Source organism: Silurus meridionalis, chromosome 2 (assembly GCF_014805685.1).
Source record: "Silurus meridionalis isolate SWU-2019-XX chromosome 2, ASM1480568v1, whole genome shotgun sequence".
Classification (NCBI taxonomy): Eukaryota; Metazoa; Chordata; class Actinopteri; order Siluriformes; family Siluridae; genus Silurus; species Silurus meridionalis.
The window spans coordinates 25,611,187-25,629,491 of record NC_060885.1 but is presented as its reverse complement, the minus strand read 5'-3'; the positions used below and the strand labels follow the sequence as shown (position 1 = coordinate 25,629,491).

The 18,305-nt window shown below is 41.8% G+C and overlaps 1 long non-coding RNA gene across 1 annotated transcript; it reads right to left on the bottom strand.

The window, feature by feature from the left end:
- Positions 1-14,342: 14,342 nt before the first annotated feature.
- Positions 14,343-17,397, bottom strand: LOC124401863. Its single transcript, XR_006928629.1, has 3 exons — positions 17,359-17,397; positions 16,061-16,212; positions 14,343-14,463 (listed from the first exon to the last, which is right to left on the bottom strand). It is a non-coding gene; the product is annotated as an uncharacterized LOC124401863 (long non-coding RNA).
- Between the last annotated feature and the right edge of the window lie 908 nt (positions 17,398-18,305).

Sequence of the window (18,305 nt, the reverse complement as noted above, 5' to 3'; positions counted from 1 at the left end):
CGTTAAATGGCAAATTTTTCCCCCCTTGTTCTCGAGATATTAGGGTTCGGTGACATAAAAAAGTCGACATAATTATTAAAAAAATGCTAAGACAAAGCGAGAATTTGGTGGTTCCACTTCAAAAACGTCGACTTAATAGGGTTGTCGAGTTAACCGAGGTCGAGATAAGTGGGTTTCACTGTATATAATATAATTTAGCAATATGCTTCAAATAACATAGAAAATCGCTTATATCAGTTTAAATCCAAGCTTTATACATATAACCATTACTCTGCATTAATATAGTATAATACTCAGCTTCGCAGAGAACTCTGTGTATAACGAGAGTCCAGACAAAATCAATAATCATGCTATATGCTTTAGAGTAACGTTTATCAAATATAAAGTTTAGCATACATTATATAATCAAAATGCTTGTAAATGTAATTCATGTTATATCGGCGAGTGAGCAGATACGGCTGACTGATTAGGATAGGGATTCGAAAAAAAGGCAGTTTCAGAAAAAGAAGGGGAAAAATGTAGAGGCGCCATGAGTATGAACTGGAAGAAAAAGCATGAAAGTATAACATAAAATAAAAATATTAAAATAATCTTTAAACAGGCTTTCATTAATTTATTCTAACAAATATGAAAATCATTATTGTCAATATACTTTTTTAATGAAAAAAGTCATAACTTTGCCAAAACATGATTTGTCATTTCACCATTCCATTTTCCGTTCACTTACTGTACCATTTAAATTTTTTTCATCAAATTTTCTCAAGAATATGAATATTCATACTTCCATAACTATCATATGTTTTTCATGGAAAAAAAAATGTTTTTGTAAAAACATGATTTGTCATGTCACCTTTTTGTTTTTCACTCAGATATTGAGCCTTAAAACGGTGTTTAATTAAATTATTCTTATGATTATGAAAATAATAATTTAATAACTATCAGTTCTTTTTATGAAAAAGTTAATTTTTTTTGTCAAAACATGATTTGTCATGTCAGCTTTTCATTTTTTTTTTTCACTTATTGCACCTTTTAAGGTTTTTTCATCAAATTATTCTCAAGAAAATAAAAATTCATATTTTCATATTTATATTTTTTTTAAGAGAACAGTCGTATTTTTGAAAAAAACATGATTTGTCAGTCACCTTTTTGTTTTTCATTTACATCCTGGACCCTTTAACAGTTTTCATGAAATTATGCTAATTAACACACAAAATCATATTTTTATAATAACTGTCATATTAAAAGTCATTCACTTATTGCACTGTTTAATTTTTGTTAACGGTATTGTCAATTCAAGTCAAGTCAGGAGGCTTTTATTTCAGTCATTTCTACTATACACAGTGGTACACAGTACACAGTAAAAATGAGACAACGTTCCTCCAGAATCCTGGTGCTACACTAAACAACAACATCAAGCTACAACACAACACAAGCTACATAAAGTGCATCGAGTGCAACCTGGTGCAAACAGTGCAGACAAAAAACAGTACAGACAGACAACACAAGACAAGACACAAAACCAAGATAGCGCCAACCAGTAAACCTACTGTATACTTGGTTATACAGTACTGTGAACTGTAAAAAATCTATACCCGGGAGTGAATATAAGAACACAACGTAGTGCAAAAATACAGTATCAGTCAGCATGTAAACAGTGTAGTATAAAATAATATAATATAATAAAGCCAAAGGTGCAAAAAATACATGTAAACAATATAATAGTCGAAGGTGCGAAAGACGGCATGTAAACAGTAATACAGTGAAAGGTGCAAAAAAACAGCAGTTTAAGAGTGTAGTACAGTGAAATATAATAATAATAATAATAATAATAATAATAATAATAATAATAATAATAAAAGATGATGGTGGAATGGATTGAGATGAGTGATGAGTTTATATTAAGTGTAAAGTCCAGGTTGTACAGTTTGATAACACACATTTGAGTGTGTGTGTGTGTGTGTGTGTGTGTGTGTGTGTGTGTGTGTGTGTGTGAGTTCCCTTTCAGTTCAGTGTATTAAGTAGCCTGATGGCTTGCGGGAAAAAGCTGTTGCACAGACTGGATGTGGTGGCCCAAATGCTTCGGAACCGTTTCCTGATGGCAGGAGGGTGAAAAGTGTGTGTGAGGGGTGTGTGTGGTCATCCACAATGCTGTTTGTTTTGCGGATCCAGCGTGTGGTGTAAATGTGCATAATAGAGGGAGAGAGACTCCGATGATCTTCTCAGCTGTCCTCACTATCCTCTGTAGGGTCTTGCGGTCCGAGACGGTGCAGTTCCCAAACCAGGCAGTGATGCAGCTGCTCAAGATGCTCTCAATTGTCCCACTGTAGAACATGGTCAGGATGGGGGGAGGGAGATGGGCTTTCCTCAGCCTTCTCAGGAAGTAGAGACGCTGCTGGGTTTTCTTGGTGATGGAGCTGGTGTTGAGTGACCAGGTGAGGTTGTCCGCCAGATGAACACCAAGGAATTTGGTGCTCTTGACGATCTCCACTGAGGATCCATCAATAATCAGTGGAGATTGGTCGCTTTGTGCTCTCCTGAAGTCCACAACCATCTCTTTCGTTTTGTCGACGTTCAGAGTCAGGTTGTTTGCTTCACACCAGGCAGTTAACCGTTGCACCTCCTCTCTGTATGCTGACTCGACGTTCTTGTTGATTAGACCCACCACGGTTGTGTCATCAGCAAACTTGATGATGTGATTCGAGCTGTGCATTGCTACACAGTCGTGAGTCAGCAAAGTGAACAGTAGTGGACTGAGCACACAGCCCTGGGGGCCCCAGTGCTCAGTATGGTGGTGCTGGAGATGCTGTTCCCGATCCATACTGAATGAAGTCTCTCAGTCAGGAAGTCCAGGATCCAGTTACAAAGGGAGGTGTTCAGGCCCAGTAGGCTGAACTTCTCAATCAGGTGCTGAGGAAAGATTTTACCTAATTTCATAATTTTTATATATATATATATATATATATATATATATATATATATATATATATATATATATATATATATATATATATATATATATATATATATACACATTAATTATGTTAATGAACATTCAATATCATTTTCAATTTTCATAATAATTATATATTTTATCCAATGTCATATTTTTGCCCAAACTTGTTGTCAAACTTCAATTTTAATTTTACGTTTTTAATTTTTTGCACTTATTGTATCTTTTAGCTTTTGTTTTCATGAAATTATTCTCAAGATTATGAAAATTCATAATTTCAGCATTATCAATTATTTTTAAGAAAACAGTCGCATTTTTCTAAAAACATGATTTGTCATGTCATTTTTTAAATTCCTCTTCTTGTTCTTATTTTGGCTGCTCCCATTAGGGGTCGCCACAGCGGATCATCCGTCTCCATACCACCCTGTTCTCTACATCTTCCTCTTTCACACCAACTACCTGCATGTCTTCCCTTACCACATCCATGAACCTCCTCCTTGGTCTTCCTGTTTTTCCTCTTTCCCGGTGGCTTCAGCATGACCTCAGCATTCTCCTACCAATATAACTCATTTCCTCCTCTACACATGTTCAAACCATCTCAATCTCGCCTCCCTCACCTTGTCGCCAAAACATCCTACATGTGCTGTCCCTCTAATAAACTCATGTCTAATCTTGTCCATCCTCGTCACTCCCAACGAAAACTTAACATCTTCAGCTCTGCTACCTCCAGCTCTGCCTCCTGCTTTTTACATAATGCCACAGACTCTAATCCATACAACATCGCAGGTCTCACCACAGTCCTATAAACTTTCCCTTTCATTCTTGCAGATACTCTACTATCACAAAATCACTCCTGTCACTCTTCTCCACTCACTTCACCCAGCCTGCGCTCTTTTCTTCACTTCCCTAACACACTCTCCATTACTTTACACTGTTGACCCCAGGTACCTTAACTCCTCCACCTTCTCCACCTCTTCTCCCTGTTACCGCACCACTCCACTGCCCTCCCTCTCATTTACGCACATGGACTCTGTCTTTTTCCTACCGACTTTCATTCCCCTTCTCTCCAGCTCATATCTCCACCTCTCCAGGCTATTCTCAACCTGCTCACTACTCTCACCACAAATCACAATATCATCCGCAAACATCATAGTCCAGAGAGACTGCTGTCTGACCTTGTCCATCACCACTGCAAACGGGAAAGGGGTTTAGGGCTGATCCTTGATGCAGTCTAACCTTCACCCTGAACCAGTCTGTCGTTCCTACTGCACACTTCACTGCTGTCACACTGTCCTCATACATGTCCTGCACCACCCTCACATACTTCTCTGACACTCCTGACTTCCTCATACAATACCACAACTCCTCTCTTGGCACTCTGTCGTACGCGTTCTCTAAATCTCTACATTTTTCAAGATGGCGCCGGTGAGGTCGGCTGCCATCACGACTGCTCCGGCTACGCTTTCTCTTTTTTTGTTTATTTTATACTTTTATTTAAGTAGTTACACTTCCATCTACTCAAGATGGACATCATTGGATATGACAGAGACACTCTTATATCTATTGGTGTACAATGCACTCACCTTTAACCATTTTTAAACCCGGACCCATGCTGGCCGAGTGAGATCCTGAGGGAGAACAAAGGACGTGACCCGTACCGGCGTCCGCGAGGGAAACGAGCCGGCGTCAGGAACAGGCTGAGGGCACGTGCATGTGCACACCGCGCTCCCTTACCTAGTATCCTGTTAGCCAACGTCCAGTCACTGGAGAACAAGCTCGACGACCTCAGGACAAGGGTTCCAGAGAGACATTCGGGACTGCAACCTTCTCTGCTTCACCGAGACATGGCTGAACCCAGCGGTACCGGACCATGCCTTCCAGCCGGCCGAGTTTTTCTCGGTTTACCTCATGGACAAAACACTGGAGTCGGGGAAGTCAAGAGGAGGTGGAGTGTGTCTGATGGTGAACAACCACTGGTGCGACAGCGCGAGCATTGTTCCTCTTTCACGCTCCTGCACACCAAATCTGGAACTACTGACCATCAAATGTCGGCCCTTTTATCTACCTCGGGAATTCAGCTCGGTCATAGTCAGTGCCGTTTATATTCCACCTCAAGCGGACACGGACACTGCAGTATGGGACTTACATGAGTCACTAACGCAACACCAAATACAGCATCGGGACGCTGCGCTCATTGTGGTCGGAGATTTCAACAGTGCCAACCTTAAGCGCGCACTCGATTTGATAATTTGATAATCGGGAGTGCGCGCTTAAGGTTGGCACTGTTGAAATCTCCGACCACAATGAGCACATCACCTGCCCCACCTGGGGCGAAAGAACACTGGACCACTGCTATACAACATTCAAGAACAGCTACAAGGCACAATCACGTCCACCGTTTGGGAAATCGGAGCATGCCGCCATCTTCCTCATGCCTGTTTACAAACAAAGGCTGAAACAGGAAGCTCCGGTTCAGAGGGAGGTCGCGTGCTGGACTGACCAATTGGTGGCCGCTCTGCAGGACGCTTTGGATGATGCAGACTGGGACATTTTTCCGGCGCAGCTCTGATGACGTCAACATGTTTACGGAAGTGGTTGTGGGATTCATCGGGAAACTAGCAGATGATACGGTGCAAAAAAACCACCATAAGAACGTTTCCCAACCAGAAGCCGTGGGTGGATAAAACCATCCGCGACGCTCTGAGATTGCCACGGGGGACATGGAAGAGTACAAGGCTGCGTCTTACAGTGTTCGCAGAGCGGTAAGGGATGCAAAGCTGCGCTACGGGAGGAAACTAGAGTCACAGTTTCAACATGGGGGCTCTAGGAGCTTGTGGCAGGGACTAAGGACAATAACGAACTATAAAACACCATCCTCTAGAATGGTGAATGCGGACGCTTCTCTGGCAGATGAGCTAAACACCTTTAACGTCGTTTCGAGGCTGCAGCTAACCACACTAGTGGCGCTAGCTCCACAACCAGTGTGAACTGAGGTAAACACGTTCACCATCTCAGAGCATTACGTGAGGAGTGAATACCAGGAAGGCAGCAGGACTAGATGGCATCACAGGTCGGGTTCTGAAAGCCTGCGCTGACCAGCTAGCACCGGTGTTCACTGAGATATTCAACCTTTCTCTGGAACAGTCTGTTGTCCCCTCATGTTTTAAACAGTCCACCATTGTTCCTGTCCCAAAGAAACCCCAGCCCGCCTGCCTCAATGACTACCGCCCTATAGCTTTGACCTCAGTAGTGATGAAGTGCTTCGAGAGACTGGTCAGAGACTTCATCACTGCATCACTGCCAGACAAACTGGACCCATTACAGTTTGCGTACCGTCAGAACCGCCTACTGAGGACGCCATTGCTCATCTCCTCCACACCACGATGAGCCACCTGGACCAAAGAAACGGGAATTATGCAAAGATGTTGTTCGTTGACTACAGTTCAGCGTTTAACACCATAATTCCCTCCACACTCACCTCTAAGTTGGAGGTCCTGGGACTCAGCCAGCCGCTGTGTCAATGGATCTCTAACTTCCTGACAGACAGACCCCAAGCCGTACGGGTGGGAAAACACACCTCATCCACCCTCACCCTCAGCACTGGAGCTCCCCAGGGTTGTGTTCTGAGCCCTCTGCTGTACTCGCTGTACACATATGACTGTGTGGCCACTTTCAACTCCACCACCATTATCAAGTTTGCTGACGACACTGTTGTGGTGGGCCTGATCAACAACAACGACCAGACGGCCTACCTACAGGAGGTTAAAAACCTGGAGAGATGGTGCAAGGAGAACAACCTTCTCCTGAACGTCAGCAAGACTAAGGAGTTGATCGTGGACTTCAGCACAAAGCGGGAGAGGTCATACCAACCGCTAAACATCTGCGGGACTCCAGTGGAAAGAGTAGACAGTTTCCGGTACTTGGGTGTTCACATCACACAGGATCTGTCTTGGTCCTGTCACACTAACACTCTGGTGAAAAAGGCCCGGCAGCGTCTGTACCATCTGAGACGCTTAAGGGACTTTAAACTACCCTCTCAGGTGCTTAAGACTTTCTACACCTGCACCATTGAGAGAGTCCTGATGGGTAGCATCACTTCCTGGTTCGGGAACAGCACCATGCAGGACAGGCGAGCCCTCCAGAGGGTGGTGCGTTCAGCTGAACGTACCATCCACACCGAGCTCCCTGACCTGCAGGACATCTACAGCATGCGGTGCAGGACCAGAGCCAGGAAGATTGTGAAGGACCTCAGCCATCCCAACAATGGACTCTTTTCTTTGTTGCGTTCAGGGAAATGCTTCCGCTCCCTGAAAGCTTCTTCCCGCAGGCCATTCGGTGTTTAAACCAGAAAACACCCTGGATCTAAAAACTGGCCCACTCTCTCCATCATCACACTTCTTCTCTGTACATATCTCACCTTTCGCACCACGACACTTTAAACTCTGGACTTGCACAGCAAAGTGCACTTTATATTTATTTTATTTTATACCACACCATACTGCACATGGACACTTTATGGACACTTTACACCACACCATACCGCACACGGACACTTTCAAGCCCTTACACCACACCATACCGCACACAGACACTTTATGGACACTTTACACCACACCATACCGCACACAGACACTTTATGGACAACCCACCACAAAAATTGTCTATCGTTTACACTTTGTTACACATTGTTCACTGTTTCACTGTCTGCTACCATAAGAATTTTTTTGTATATACACTTTTCTCTTTGTTTCACATGCATATATCTTTATATATCTTTTATATCTTATAAACTTATATTTTATTTTATATATTTTTTTATACTTTATACTTTATTTATCTGCTTTTTTCTTTTCCCCCATCCTATTCCCTCATGCCGGACCGTCGTATAAAGCATTTCACTGCATGTCTGTATGTATGTGTATGTGATGAATAAAATTTGATTTGATTTGATTTGAACATTCACTCCTTAAGGCAATACCTACCTATCACCCCCTCATCACCTCTGTTCCATTCACCTACATGCCCATTAAAGTCTGCCCCATTCACCAATCTTTCATTCCTAGGTACACTTTATACCACTTCATCTAATTCACTACAGAATTTTTCCTTCTCCTCCATCTCACAACCCACTTGTAGAGCATAGGCACTGAAGACATTTATCATCACTCCTTTCACCCCTGAACTTTTAGCTTCACATTCATAACACTATCAGAAATTTTCCTGGCCTTACTCCCTTTTCACTTGGTCTACTGGACACACAACATATCTACCTTTCCCCTCTCCATCATATCAGCTAACTCTCTACCTTTACCAGTCATAGTACCAACATTTAAAGTACCAACACTCTCCTACACTTCTCCCTTCTCTGCTGTCTCTCTAGATGTCTCTTTTCCTCTTCTTCTCCTTCGGCCAACAGTAGCCCAATTTCCACCGGTACCCTGTTGGCTAAGTAAGAGACACAACCCTAATCAGAGGCCAATAACAGTTTAACAACCAGTGCTGTCTCTGTGCTATGATAAGGCTTAAATCCTGACTGAAACATTCAAATATTTTTATTTTTAAATAGATGTGAGCATATCTGCTGTGATACAACTTTTTTCCTAAATCTTGGAGATAAAGGGGAGGTTTGATATTGGCCTATAGTTGGACAGCTGACAAGTGTCAAGGTCAGGGTTCTTAAGTAGGGGCTTGATAATGTTGTAGAAACGACTCACAGTTACAGGTTTTCCTCCCAGAAGATAACAGCCTTTATTATCACTCAACAAAAGCCAGAGTTGGTTCCCCGAGCTACTCCCCTCTCCGGCCTTACTTCCACGTTATATATCCCTGACCCACAATGCATTTCTATACATCCCACTTCTCCATTCATACATTGTTCACCCAACATCTGTGTCTACTGTAATTTCTGGACTATAAGCAGCTACCTTTTTCCCACACTTTGAACCCCGCGGTTCAAACAATGAAGTGGCTAATTTATGGATTTTTCTGGCTTTTTCCCGGTTTCACAAGCTTCAAGCCAAAAAACTGAGCACCATAACATTAGACCAAAGAAATTCTTTATATTAAATCGGCTGCGCCCCACTGAATTGGTCTGCATCACATCATAAATATGGATAAGGTTCCTCTAAAGTTTTACCTGCCTCCCACTCGGACTAGCAACAGGAAAGGCGAATCATTAGTCACGCTAAAAACAACTGGGCATGAAAAAACTCACTTCACCTGTGTTCTGAGCTGCATGGCATCGGGAGAAAAAATCGGCTTTTGCGAGCTAGACTCGAGGAGCTATGGAGTTGGGAGCGGAGCTAGGTCGGTTCCCGGGGGATGTTGCTGAGCATATTCTGTGCATGATCTGCGCATATTGCGCCACGCTCATTTTGTATGCGAACCTTCCACTTCCTAAGAGCACTCGAGAGGGGTGCTCTCACTCCTCGTAGTAAAAAGAAAAAACATAATAAAATACAATAAAATAAATAATGTTAATAATAATAATAATAAAGAAAATAAGCAGTAAGCATTTTTGGGGTTGTGACCTGTGCCGTAACCAAGCTACATAACTTGGCCAGCTCATGAGCAGAAAGTCCCTCCGTCCAGTAAGCTGGACGAGCACTCTCTGACACCAGGTCGCCACCTTCATGTCGGGATCTCCCGTTCTTTTCAGACCTGTACACTAAGGTGTCATGGTCATGGGCAAAGCCCCTTTCAACGTTGTATTCACACATAATGGCACATGTTGTGGTCCAGGAGATCTTGCCACCCCTAGAGCCATCTCAGGGCACTGTCCCTGCTCTAGGCACACCGGAGGTCAGTCTCGAGAGACTGATACCCATAGGACACTTTCTGGCAGCTTGAAAAGCCATTTTGGCTGATCATACCCCTGTGTCTGGGCAATCTTAGGCAGAGACCCACTGATAACACATTTTCTTCATGGCACCCAGAGGCTGAGGCCCCCGGTACAACCTTGAGTGCATCGGGGAACCTGGATGTCGTGGAGGCACCTTTCAATCAAGACCGTGTTCTTGTTGGCCTTCAAGAGAGTAGGGGACCTGCAGGCCTGTGGCCCCCTCCTTCCTGTACCCCTGTATGGGTTACATCCCCAAGGTGCCCTTGGTCATCCCACGGTTACAGGCATTTTATCCTCCTCGGTTCCAGTCCCCAGACCAGGAGAAACTGAACCAGCTCAATTCGGTGCACGCACTGGTCACCTACGTCCACAGACCGGGTCCTTGGAGAAGGACCAATCAGATGATCGTCCGCTATGGCCCTTCCAAAAAAGGCCTCCCTGCTAATAAGCAGACTCTGAGCAGGTGGATTGTTGATGCTATCACATCATCTTATGAGTTGTCTGGTCTCCCCGCTTCCTTCGGGGCCAGAGCTCACTTCACACCGGAGTGTGGCTGCCTCAAAATCTTGGTCTTCTGGAGTTCCCCTCCAAGACACATGAAACGCTGCAGGTTGGTCTACCCCACTGACATTTGTGCGGTTCTATAACCTAGACCTCAGTGCCACTCCTGGCCCTCAAGCTGTGACTTGTCAGTCTAGCTTTATTGGACACTTGTTCCCAAATTGTTAAGACACAGCTCCAGTTCCTGAAAGGGAACGTCTCTAGGTTATGTATGTAACCCTAGTTCCCTGAGGGAGCGAGACGTTGCATCTCTATGCCACACCTCCGGCGTCCCTGCAGCGCTTCCTTCTCCCTTACAGAAGCTGCCGCTGCCTTCACTCGATATGCGTTTTATACTCCTGGTCGTGATGTCACACCGCGGCTGATGGCCAGCGTCCAATTTTTGACTGATTACACATTTTATTTCAGAGCGTGAACACTCGGGCCCGTTCCCAAAGCATTTTGACGCAGCGTCTCGCTCCCTCAGGGAACTAGGGTTACATACGTAACCTAGAGACATTTTTAAAGAGTCTTCCTGATTATCAAAATGAATATTAAAATCACCAACAATTAATTTTTAAGTCTAAAAAGTGATAAAGTCTGCAAATTTTACAAGAAAATCAGTGCAGGGCCCTGGGGGTTTATAAATAATAATTAATGGAATTGACTGACTAGTCTTGCTTTTGGACACTAAATATTTTATGTTGGTGTAAAGAACTTCGAATGTATGGTACTTGTGTTTAGTTTTTTGTGTGATTCTTAGATTATTATTATAATAGCTGTGACTCTGCCTCCACTGCCATCTAGACAGGGCTGGTGTATGTAACTATACCCAGGAGGACTCATTTAATTTAATATATATTTGTTTGATTTAATCCACGTTTCTGTCAAACACATTACATTAAACTCCTGGTCGGTCATTCTTATTTAATGTTAATTACGTTACATAAACATACTTTCTGAGAATTTCTACATTTTGGTTTCACTCAAGGGACAACCACAGTCTTTATTTGGTGGACCCTGAGTAATGACTCCATGCTAGCACATGGTCGGTTTAGCGTGTCTGTTGCTCCCTGGCCTTGGCTCTGAACAGTCACTCATAAACTAGTGCTGTTCAGAGACTATGACCTATACTAAAAGAAAATAGAGCTGCACCTTCCTGGGTGGGATGGATTGCTCTTTACTGATGTGACATCACTCCAGGTCTTGTCAGTTCTTTTACTGGAAACACTAAAGGCTAAGGTGAAGCCACCCAATCCCTGCCCTTTCTAAGTGAATGAGTGAGGGTACTTCTCCGGCTGGTGTGTGCACACTCCTGAGTAGGTTCATTGACCCCACACAATGACATTATTTTATTATTGACATGACCGTGCAAATGATATAAATTATCATTATAAAAAGTAAAAACAAAAACAATCTGCCCCAGCAGGATGCAGCTCTGGGCAGCCGCCCATGTCGCTCATACCTAATCCGCCACTGATATCTTATTTAATCCGTGAGTATATATACTCTATTCCTGTCCAATGAGTGTATATATTCTCTTCCTGCCCAATGATAGGACAATTGATTAACACATTAAACCAAACACATGTAGGCAAGCAGAACTTCATTAGACCTGCCACATGCAGTTTAAACATTTAGAATGTTTTCTATGCTCTATTGTGAATAATATAAGGAGATTCCAACTTTTGGAAACTGGGGTATTAGAATCCCACCAAGATTAAAAAATATTGCAGGATTGTTTAGAATATGACTATGCAAATGTTAATATTGTTGGATGGCAACCTGGCTAAGGGAGTACATTAAATAGGAAATGGTGTTACCTTTACTGTAATTTCCAAAGCTTTCAATTGACCTCCAATTGTTTTGGTATGTAAAGGTTACATTGGGAGGGTTGCGTTAGGAAGGGCATCCAGGGTAAAACATGGCAAATCAAATATGCGGCTCACAAACCATACCGAGGCCCGAGGCCCGGGTTATCAACATATTTTGTTAGCCAACAGGGTACCGGTGGAAATTGGGCTACTGTTGGTTGAAGCAGAAGAAGGAGAGGAGGAAGATGCCTAGCAGGGAAAGAAGTGGATAGTGGAGGTTAGGGTTGGTACTTTAAATAGTGGTACTATGATTGGTAAAGGGAGAGAGGTAACTGATATGTGTAAGTGGAGAAAGGTACCGGTAGATATGTTGTGTGTCCATGAGACCAAGTGGAAAGGGAGTAAGGCCAGAAACATTGGAGGTGGGTTTAAACTGTTTAAATTTTGTGTAGATATGATCTTTCTAAAACTCATAAATATGTACTAAAAAGTGTAAAGCAGGGCAAGTGATAGCTATAGGGGCCTCAATAACTGTAATAAACAATAGTTCAACAATCAAGACAGGCAGTGTAAGACTGGGCTCTTTGTCCAAAAATGGAGCCAGGTTAATATCACTGTTGGGTCCCCACCCTTTGAATGAAGAGACTATGTACAGTACAGTACAAAATCCAACTTTTCTGCATCCTGACCTGATGGCGCATGAAACAAATGCACAGCTCCTGATGCAGGTATGTGAGACTATATCATCTATGAGTCTATTTACAAGTACACCTAAATGTATTTCCAAGTATACAAATTTGTAAATGAGTATTTGACTCATTAATATCATTCTATTAATAGATTGGTGTGCTAAGAGTAACATTTAAGTCTTTTCACATTAACTGAGTTTATTAAGCAAGAGTCTTGTTACAAAAATGATAATAGGAACATTATAACCATATTAAATAATAGTAATTTAGATACTTGAGTATATTCAAAAGCAAATAATTGTACCTTTTGTCAAGTGAAAGTTAAAGGGAGCACTTTAAAGTTTACTTTATTAATATTTTACCATGAGTATCTCCACTTTAACTCAACTAGATGGTTTGTGTACTTCGTCCACCACTAGTTTCACAGCAGAGTCTTTTATTTAAAAGATTCTTCTTCTTCTTTCAGCTGCTCCCAGCTATAAACTATAAACCTATAAACTTTCCCTTTCACTCTCGCAGATGCCTTCTATCAAAAAAACACTCCTGCCACTCTCCACCCACTCCACTCCACCCTGCCTGCTTTCTTTTCTTGAATACACACTCTCCAATACTTTGCACAGTTGACCCCAGGTACCTAAACTCATCCAGCTTCACCACCTCTTCTCCCTGCAATGACACCACTCCACTCCACTCCACTGCTCACCCTCTCATTCACACACATGTACTCTGTCTTACTCCTACTGACTTTCATTCCCCTTCTTTCCAGCACATACCTCCACCTCTTCTCAACCTGCTCCCTACCCTCACTACAAATCACAGTATCATCCGCAAACATCATAGTCCATGGAGATTCCTGTCTGACCTGTCCATCACGACATCAAACAGGAAAAGGCATAGAGCCGATCCTTGGTGAAATACCACCATCACCTTGAACTAGTCTGTTGTTCCTACTGCACACTTCACTGCTATCACACCGTCCTCATAAAGGTTCTGCACCACCATGACATCCCAGCCAACATTGTCATGTGGGCCCCATGTGGGTTTTTGATGGGCTGTCACTTGAGCCCTGCATGGGCAACCCAAATGGGGCCCAGAGAAATTTGTCCATCGGCTCCACATGGGCCCCATGTGTGTTAGCCCAGAAGGGCGACTGATGGGTCCATGGTGAGCTCTAAGTGGGGCCCGTATAGCTGTTCTTTATATGGGGCAATTTGGGTCCCCATTAAAAATGGGGCCAATGTGGGCTACATGTGGGCCCCTTATGGGACCACAGTGGATGAGAATTGGGTCCCATTTATTAATTTCATCATTGATTTCTGTGGGTGAACTTAATATGTATTTAATCTTACTATGGAAAATCCATTGTCAAACCATTCAAACCTCAGTTACAATGTAAAACTGTGCCTGACCAAACAAATAACTAATATTAGTTGATTTTATGTGCTGCTATATGTTTAAAATTACATGGTTGAGTATTTGAACTGTGAAAAATAAATGACTACAACTTAGAATGTGTAAATCACATTTAATTTAAATTAATTCAAGTAAAAAAACAGGAAACAGGAATAACAGAATTACTAAAGTAGAATAGTTCACTGGTGGGTCTATGCAGATTCCTCGGCTGCACACCTACAAAACAGTAAAGAAAGAAAAGACAGAAAAGGCAATATAGTAAATTTTAAAATACAACCATTCACAGCAGCATCTAAAAAACATGCATCAATTAAGACATATCCTAAAATCTCATCAGTGAATTGTTCCCACCTCTGCCTCTCACAGTAATAACTCATGCCGGGGGACCAGTCATGGAATCCAAAACTTATGAATGTAACAATTAAAATATCAACCTTGCGTCTGAACTTGACTCTTAAACGAATATTTGGCCATAGCCAAAAGCCAGTGATTAGAACAATGATTCTGATCAGCTGAAAGATGTAAGTCACACCTAGGATCACGGTGGCCCAGAAAGTTCAACGCACTGCAACTGAAGAAAACATATGCAAATATAAAAAACACCAGCAAATTAAGAAAACATTTTCATCAGCTCAACAACACGTGCTGCAAATCCTCACAACACAACCAATTCATTTGCACTGCAATTAGCACAGACCACAAAATGATTGTTTCATGGGGACCCGAACAAGTGACGAACCCAGGACTGCTTGTTCAGTGTCTATTCATCAGTGGTGGTGTTGATGATCTGAAAGGTGATTTTTTTTTGTTTATTTTAACATCCTGATCATGATTCCTTGGCTTTGCCAGTTAACATAATAATGTTTTACAGTTAATTGTGTATTTCTTCAGATTATTTAGGATAATAATATCCAAAAGGCCAAGGAATCATAAACAAACAATGATAAAATCAAACATCAACACCACTGACGAATAGACATTAAACAATAAGCAGTCCCAGACGGGTTTGTCACTTGTTGTGTTGAAACATTTATTTTGTGATCTGTGCTATTTGGTTGTGTTGTGAAGATTTGCAGCGTGTTTCTGTGTTTGGTTGTGTTGTGAGGATTTGCAGCGTGTTTCTGTGTTTGGTTGTGTTGTGAGGATTTGCAGCATGTTTCTGTGTTTGGTTGTATTGTGAGGATTTGCAGCGTGTTTCTGTGTTTGGTTGTGTTGTGAGGATTTGCAGTGTGTTTCAGTGTTTGGTTGTGTTGTGAGGATTTGCAGCGTGTTTGGTTGTGTTGAGGATTTGCAGCGTGTTTCTGTGTTTGGTTGTGTTGTGAGGATTTGCAGCATGTTTCTGTGTTTGGTTGTGTTGTGAGGATTTGCAGCGTGTTTCTGTGTTTGGTTGCAATTGTGAGGATTTGCAGCGTGTTTCTGTGTTTGGTTGTGTTGTGAGGATTTGCAGTGTGTTTCTGTGTTTGGTTGTGTTGTGGGGGTTTGCAGCGTGTTTCTGTGTTTGGTTGTGTTGTGAGGATTTGCAGTGTGTTTCTGTAATTGGTTGCATTGTGAGGGTTTGCAGCACGTGTTGTCAAACTGATAACGTTGTTTTTTTTAATTTGCTGGTGTTTTTTTTTTATTTGCATGTGTTTTCTTAAGTTGCAGCGTGTTAAGCTCTTTCAGCCACCGTATAGGATGCCTTGAGGATCAGTAATTTATAAGATATTTTTTCATCTCAGGGTGGAGTATTCCTTTAATTAAACAGAGGCAAAAACAGTGATCGGGATAAAATATGATTAATTGTGCAGCCCTAGCTATAGGTTATATGACTTACATTTCCGGCTGTACTGCCCTCCGATCATGATCCCGCTGGCCTCTCAAAGCACGGTTGCCTTCTCTGTCTCTTGCATTTGTGAACCATTTACCAAACGCTTTCTCCAGCTCTTTCTTACTGAGTTTTCAGCAAACGGTTCTGCTTCAGGCTACCTGTAAAGCAAAAAAATTTATATAAAGTAGAGCATGCTACTTCATCAACCATGTATAAAGCATGCAAATTACATGAGCATAAGACTATCAGAACTAAAAAAATTTTATAAAAAAGACTTAAAATCACAAGGTTGTAAACACCTTCTAATCCACCATTTGCCCAAACTGTTAACTGATCTGAGTAAATGATGTTAAAATGACATAATACCATGCAAAAAGCTAAATGCATCAATATGGTGAATTTTAGGCTTTGTTGTGATTAATGTTTAGAATAATTAGTCTGGGTCTTGAACACAGATTGATTATTAAATTCATACTGGTTCATTTGGACCGTAAATATGAACTGACCACTGTAACATTAGTTTAAGGTACTTTTAATGATGTTTTGTCTTTAAAAAGCTTAGTGGCGCTAACACAGCAAGTGTTCAACTTGACTGCACAGACCGAGGCGTGCTTAATATTAAAATACCGTGAAAGTAATCAGGAAGAATTCGGAGTTGTCTGCTCTCGAATTTGTCGGTCTGCACTGCACAGCTTCAAGTCAAACACATCTCAGTTCGTGGTGTCTATGCGCATGCGTGAAGCCTCGGCGTCGAGAGCGGGGGCGATTCTGACTGACTTTCTGAACGGCGCAAATTTACCTTCTCTTTACCGTAATCATAACGTATCATGTTTTTATTAATGTTTAGAAATGATATAAAATGAACGTTTTTATCACCTCTAACTATTTCACCTAAATCACATTAAAATAATGTTAAGTATTGTCACAATCTTCTCAGAGCTTTTCTCTGTGTATTGTATATACACATGTTATAAAGGTAGTAAAGAGAAAGAGACTTCACAGTGCCTTTACTGTTTCACCCTCCTGTTATCATGAGGACACCATATGGAGAAAACACGGTTCAAAATGCTTTGAAAAGTCGTTATTTCCACATTTTAGTAGACAATTTCCTAGTTATCTGCTGAACGTTAAGAATATTCAGTTTTCCACAGGTGTTTATCTCTGAGGTAAACCAGTTCACTCTCCACACTTACCTTCTTTATATTGTGCCTGTAACATAAATTACCAAAAATCTTTCAGAAGTATACATTAAATAAAAGCAACAGTAAAATGTGATTAATTTAAAACAAAAGACAATTTCTTACCGTGACAGAGAGGTCAGGTTATCCAGGTCAGGTCAGGTGCTCCTGTGGTAGTGAGTGATGACTGTTATTGTTAATATATAATTAAAAAAAAATCTGTTGATGTTATAAAATATGCAAAAACATATCAATTGAATTTATCATCAATTGAATAATTGAATGATAGATTTCTTTTGAGAAATATAGATAAATATTGCCCAAATGTGGCTCATACAAGGCCCTTGAATAAACAAAATGGGCAACCTAACTGGAGCCCACATTCAGCCCATCAAAGTGCCCACTCTGACCCCATGCCCACATGATGCCCATATAACCCAGATAAAACCCATGTGGGGCCCACATGGACATGTTGGCTGGGATACTTCTCTGCCACACCTGAATTCCTCATACGATACCACAACTCCTCTCGGGACCCTGTCGTACGCTTTCTCTAAATCCACAAACACACAATGCAATTCCTTCTGACCTTCTCTATACTTCTCCATCAACATTCTCAAGAAACATATTCCATCCGTAATGCTCTTCCTCCGCATAAACTATACTGTTGCTCAGAGATGGTCAACTCTTCTCTCCAATTATTTTTGTTGAAAAACAAAACTTCAAGGTGTGACTGATCAACTTTATTCCCCTGTAGTTACTGCAGGTCTGCACATCTCCCTTATTCTTAAAAATTGGTTCCAGCACACTCCTTCTCCATTCCTCAGGCATCCTCTCACTTTCCAAAATGTTGTTGAACAGCCTGGATAAAAACATCACTCACATCTCTCCTAAACATCTCCATGCTTCTACCGGTATGTCATCTGGTCCAACCGACTTTCCACTCCTTCTCCCTTCCTCAGGCATCTTCTCACCTTCCAGAATAAAATTAAATAGTTAAATAACTAAAAGATAGAGACTTGAACGGGAGTTAAAAGCGATTATTGCCCCAATCAAGTCAACGCTCTAAACTC